Genomic DNA, 6,254 nt, shown 5'->3' with positions numbered 1-6,254 from the left:
CCAGCTCCCCTCCGTTATTCTGGACCTGCTTATTCCGGGCCTCTCCCTCCTGCCCCCTTCCTCACCAGCCCAGCAGCACCCCTCCTCGCTCACGGCCCAGCAGGTCCCTCACAACGCTGCGGCCGAGGGGCTCTGAAGACCCTGAGCGGGCTGCTGGCCACCAGGTGCAGGATGGCTGGCAAGCCTGCAGGCGGGGGGCAGGGCCGGAGGCTGCGGGTTCAGGTTTTTATTTCCACACAAAGGATCAAAGAAATCCAAGCAAGCCAATCATTTTTTAAAGAAACCAGACTTGACAGACCATGAGAGGAGCCACGCTCGGCCACCCAGAGCAGCAGCACGGGCGCTCTGCAGGGAGCAGAGCATCTTCGAGTCCCACAGTCAGCTCCGGCTTATGGAACCTTACAGAAGCCCGCTCTTGCCGTGCCAGGGTCAACATTCTTAGGGTCTCAGCACCTTGGGTCTCTGAGGGACACAAAGAGGCGGTTGGCTCAGCACGTAAGAGAAGGAGCTAGTACTTCCACGCCCAGGTTCCAATCCTGTCTCCACCGCGGATGAGCTGTATGGCCTTGGGCAAGCTTCTTAACTTCTCTGTTTCTCACCTTCCTCTGCCGTAACATCAAAGGATTGTTGTGAGGACTCTGCGAATGCTGTTACTGCCCCATCGAAAGCTATGGAGTCTTGAAGGGGTTTTCTATTCTCCCTCACTCCTCCCTGTGGGTGATTCTTCTAGAACATGCACAAGAGATGTTTATTGCCTCTGAAAGCTGAGGGGACCCCCTCACAAAGCAGCCAGTTCTGCTTTTAAATCTCTAAGAGCTGAAGTCCTTCTTAGGAACTTCTATCCCTTGCGGGGCCGGCTGTGCCCTCCGTGTCCGCTTGCTCTCATCCACGGGGCATAGTTCCCCAGGTGAGGCTCGCCATCAGCCTTACCACCCCGTGGCCGCTGAGGGCGGAGTGCTTGCTGCCAGGAATGTTCCAGCGTGGGTAAGGGAGCTTACTATTACAGACGCTCAGTCTGTAGTGCCAGGCTCTGTTCCAGGCGCCAGGCTCTGTTCCAGGCGCCAGGGACATGGTGGCGGGCGGATCCAAGGGCCCTGCTCTTAGGGCGTTTGCAGTCTAGTGGGAAAGATGCCAGCCAAACAAGCAACAGCACTGAAGGGTGGAAAGGGACTGAGGGGCAGCACAGGTGCTCCGGGGGGACCCCAGCTTCTGGGAAGAGGGTGAGATGGGAGCTGAATTCCATTCCCTTCTTGTTTTCTGTGTGATGTTGAGGACAGTCCTTTTTTTCTTTTAATATTTTATTTATTTGATAGAGAGTGAGAAAGCACAAGCAGGGAGAATGGTGGAGGGAGAAGCAGGCTCCCCACTAAGCAGGGAGCCCGATGTGAGGCTCGATCCCAGGACCCTGAGATCATGACCTGAGCCGAAGGCAGATGCTTCACTGTCTGAGCCACCCAGGCGCCCGCTGAGCACCCTCCGTAACCTCCCTGAGCCCTGCTTTCCCAAATGACCAGGAGGACAATGTCCTAGAGACCAGGAAGAGTCACCTTGTCTATCCCATAGGACACTGGGAGGCTCCTAAGAGACAGTGAATGGGGCACTGCCATTGTCTGCTCTCCTCCCTGCTACAGAAAGTTCTTGGTGAATTATGTATAACGCAGATGATTGCAGGATGAATCTCAGCTGGTCTAAGGTAATCGTGGCAGTCTGTGTGCTTTGCCACTCATGAGTCTTGGGTGGACATGTGGTCCCTTTTAGAGTGATAACAACATAAGGAGGAAACTCTGGAGGGCCTGGTAAGTGACACTATGCTTCAAGGTAAAGATTTTCCTCTCCGATGGAAGAGAAAACCACAGGAGATGGTTCCTTTGCTCCCTTCCCTCCCTTCCTATTTTGGACACTGTTGTGTGAGGCTGTGATGCCTGGAACTGTGGCAGCCATCTTGTGACCATGAGACCTCAAGCCTAAGAATAAGGACCAACCTGCTGAGAGTACTAAAGTGGTAGATGGTGCGGTGGACTGAATGTTTGTGTCCCCCCAGCTTCCACATGTTGGAATCCTAACCCTCAGGGTCATGGTGTGGGCAGGTGTGGCCTTTGGGAGGTCATTAGGTCACAAAGGCAGAGCCCTCTTGGATGGGATTTATGCCCATACAAAAGGGACCCAAGGGGCACCTGGATGGTTCAGTCAGTTAAGCGTCGGACTCTTGATTTTGGCTCAGGTCATGATCTCAGTGTTGAGGGATTGAGCCCTGAATCAGGCTCCGAGCTGGCCATGGAGCCTGCTTAAGATTCTTTCTTTCCCTCTGCCTCTGCCCCTCCCCCCTCCAAAAAAATGGGGGCACCCAAAAGTCTCTCACACTCTTTCTGCCATGACAGGATACAAGAAGTGGACAGTGTGCAACCCGGAGGCGGGTTCCCGACCACGCTGGCACCCCGGTCTTGGACTTCTGGCTTCTGGCCACCCAGTCTGTGGCACTCTGTGATAGAAGCCCAATCTGACCAGGAGAGATGGAAGGAACTGGGGCGCCAGCTGACATCATTATGCTCAGGCCATCCGCCATCCAGACACCTGGCTAAGTCAGCCACAGCTGTCCTTACAAGTTCAGCTACGGACAGTTGAGTTTTCTGCTGATACAGATGAACACGTCCTTTCACCTTTCTAGTTCCTTCTCCTCCTCCCAAAGCCAGGTGAACCATTCTCTCCTTCATGTGGTTTTTCCAGAAATGTTTGATGACCATCAGCAAACGTCTGTGGAGCACCCACATGGCCCCTGCTCGGTTTTAGGTGACACTGTAGCAGGAGGGCCGTTATTACAACGAACAGTAGTGAAATACATGATAATGAGATAGACCATCGGATTGATTATAAATCGCGGTGAATTTTATGTATTCAACAGTGCGGTGCTGAAATAGATAATGTCAGGGTGACCCTCTTGGGTAGAATCGTCAAGGAAGGCGCTTTGGGGGAGGCGATATTTAAGCAGGGCCAGGAGGTGCCCGGGCCGTGCCATGACCCTGCCGAAGGTCCTGAGGTAGGAAACAGCTCATGCAGCAGGCGGGGGGCGGGACCGGCGGGGACAGCAGGAGATGGGGCTTCGCTCAGGTGTGTGATGGTGCCCGTGTCCAGGGACCAAAAAGCCAGGCGGTTCCATCTCCCTGTTAATGTCACCACGCTGGACTTCTTCCTGGCCCTGGCTGCCTCCTGGCTCCTCTCCTCCTCCTGTGGCTGAGTCTGGCTGGCCGGGGGCAGAGGAGAGGAGGGCAGAAAGGGGGCATGTTAAAGCGACGTCGAAAGTCCCCCACATCACCAGCAGCCCTCGGGCTTTTCCGGACGTGGCGACTCCACCACCCGGCGGGGCTGAGTCCCCGTCAGCAGCTCGTGGCCCCTGCCCTCAGAGGACAGGTGGGTGCTGGTTTTGGAACTCTTGGGGTGAATCAGCTCTTGGGGCAGAGAGAGATAGAGAGAGAGATTGGAGAGGGAGAGGCAAGGCAGGAGGAGGGGAGAGAGGCAGGGGGAGAAGGGAGGGAATTGGCTCAGAACGTCTTAGGTCTCTACCCTCTGCAGCTTGGTCACATCCTTCCTCCTGTGACATTTATTGCTGTGGACTGTACGTTTCAGACGCCAAGTCTTAGCATCCTGGAACACCAAGAACCCTTAGAGATCAGGCCGGGCTGCCCAACACCCGAGGGTTAGGAGTCACACTCCCGCCAGACACCCTGGCCCAGCAAGAGAGGGGAAGGGAGGGCCTCGGGCTGCACCAGAATCTCCGAGATCTGACTCACCACCACCCTTGGTTGGACCCTCTGCCTCCAGCGCGGGGTCCCTGGGTCTCAGTGCTCCCAGCCAGCCTCCCTCCGGAATCTCAGCCCCTCCGCTGACTCGATGTGTCCATTTCCACATCTGTAAAATGGGAAGGATAAAAGAACATGCCTTGGATAACTCGGCCTGGTAACGTGCTCCGAAGGGGGCCTGCCACGCGGGAAATGCTCAAGATGAGTTGGTCTGCCATCGTCATTCACCACTGAGCCTCCTGGAGCCAGAGGCAGGCGGTGGCTTCCCAAGGCTGGCAGTGAGTCTGGGGACGGTCCAAGGCCGGGACCCTGGCTTCCGGGCTGCTGCCGTGTCACTGAGCTCACCAAGACTGGACGGCTGCAAGGACTTTCCTTCACCGTCTTCGGAGATGCGCTATCGAGGGACCGAGCTGCCACGCAGCTCGCACCCTCTCTCCAGGGACACGCAGACGGAAACCACAGACAGATGCATGAGCGAATATGTCCCCCCTTCACGTGTGTGCTGAGAAGCTAAGCTCACGCGAGCACGTAAGCACACATACACATGAACGTACACTCCAGGCCGTTCATGCCCCAGGCCCCCAGGCCCCCTCCTGGAGCCCACCGCCTTCTCCGCCCTTCTCATCCTCTCTCTCCCTCTACCACTCACACATTGTGGCTGTTCTCCCAAAGTCCCCAGTTGTCACTTGAATAAGGGGGGATGTTGTCAGCTCCTAGTGACAACCAGAAGCCAAAACTTCTGTTCCCAGCCTAGGGTCTTGGCGTCCCAGCTCACCTGGAGGGGAGGTGAGGAGGCCATGGGGTGGGGTTTCACCCAGAGCCGGCTCCAAACTGAGGGCCTCCGGCTAGGGCCACCTCCTCCGACCCTCATCCCTCCCTGACCCAAGGATGTCCTGGGGCAGCTAGGTGCTCTGACAGAAGCCCTCTGGGGGTGGAGGGGAAGCTGGGGGTCTGCGTGCGCTCCACCATCCGGGCAGCTCAGCGAGGCCCCGCCCCCAGACCCCCCACATTGTGTACAAATTGGAGCCTCAGAAACTTACAGCATCAGAGCTGGAAGGGCTTCTCCTGTCCATCCAGTCCTGCCCCACCTTCCAGATGGGGTGATTGAGGCTCAGAGAGGGGAGGAGATTTGCCCAGAGACACACAGCAGAACCGGTCTCCCAGCCTGGGCTCTATCCTCCCTCACTCCGAGGACTATGGGGTCGATCCCAAGCCCGATACTGACCCCACATAACACTGATCCCCACTGCTCAGCAGCCCCTTCTCCTCAGCCCCCCAGACTCAGGCTGTGGTTCCAAGGCGGAGGCCTCCTGGCTCCTTCCTGACGTTCCCCAGAGCCAGAGACCTTCCCAGAGCCTGTGGAGACTCAGCTGTGATTTATTTCCTCTTTCCCTTCCTGTTTATTCAACCCCTTGGCAAAAGGCCCCAGGGGGAGAATTTATGAGCTAGAAGGAGGGGAGTGGTGAGGAAAGAGGCGGGGAGATGAGTGTGTGTGGTTGAAAGGGAGGGGAGAGGAGGGAGCAGAGAATTTAAGGAAAAAGCAACACAGAACGTGTGTTTGTGTGAGAGAGAAAAGGAACAGTGCTGGCTTCGCAGTGGGGCTCATGGTCCAGGCAAACCCTCCCCAAGAACCCCTCAGCTGCCCTGGAGTGCTCCCAGGGGATGCCCGGGGTCGGGAGCAGGCCTTGGGGTCCCCAAGCCACTCCTGGGGGGCAGGCAGCTGGAGATGCTGCACCAAGGACCTTCCCACCCTTCCCAGAGTGCCTGTGTCCCCTGCCCCCTACCCAGTATTCTGCGACACCCGGGGTGTCTGGTAGCTCTGTGTATACAGCAGGAGCTCCTTAAACACCGCATGGACACCAGGCAGGGAACAGCCCCTGGCTGATTCAGTACATGGCTTCGAGCAAGATGGGTGCCCTGCCAGGCCTCAGTTCCCTTCTCTATCCCGTGAGGGGCCACCAGGAGCTCCAACGGCCCAGGGGTTTGTGATCCCAGAGACCCCCCCGGCTAAATGCCATCGCAGCACAAAAGCCTCCCCCTTCCTGTCCACTCCCCGTTCTACCTCTGGTTACAGTTGGTAATTCCCATAAGGAAACATCAAATCACCACAAAAATTAAAAATGCATCTTGCCGAGATACCCGCGTAATGCCCAGCAAATACTCCCCTTCCTGCCGCAGGGAGAAAGAACATGACCCCTGCTGGCGATTTTGAACCTGAGGGGGCTTAGGAGGGGCGTGCGTGGTGCCCGGGGGTTTTGCAGCGGTGCGCAGAGACTCGGGTGGCCAGGCAACAGAAAAGCTAAGGGCACGTCTCTCTTCCACCTTGTTTGCAAAATCATGCTCCATTGTCAAGTTCAGTCACTTGGGTATTTGCGTGAATTTACAACCATCCTACACAGTATGCCCTCAACCACTCTACACTAACGAAAACAGCTTGATAAGTTTCTCTATCTTTCTGGA

General features: G+C 56.6%; 1 long non-coding RNA gene across 1 annotated transcript; it reads right to left on the bottom strand.

The window, feature by feature from the left end:
- Positions 1-1,361: 1,361 nt before the first annotated feature.
- On the bottom strand, positions 1,362-5,190 carry LOC109490604. The gene is made up of 3 exons (XR_002143937.2): positions 4,835-5,190; positions 3,786-3,903; positions 1,362-3,238 (listed from the first exon to the last, which is right to left on the bottom strand). It is a non-coding gene; the product is annotated as an uncharacterized LOC109490604 (long non-coding RNA).
- Positions 5,191-6,254: the final 1,064 nt, after the last annotated feature.

The sequence above is a fragment of the Ailuropoda melanoleuca genome, chromosome 15 (assembly GCF_002007445.2).
Source record: "Ailuropoda melanoleuca isolate Jingjing chromosome 15, ASM200744v2, whole genome shotgun sequence".
Classification (NCBI taxonomy): Eukaryota; Metazoa; Chordata; class Mammalia; order Carnivora; family Ursidae; genus Ailuropoda; species Ailuropoda melanoleuca.
The sequence above is the reverse complement of the archived record's forward strand: the minus strand, read 5'-3'. Positions and strand labels throughout refer to the sequence as shown.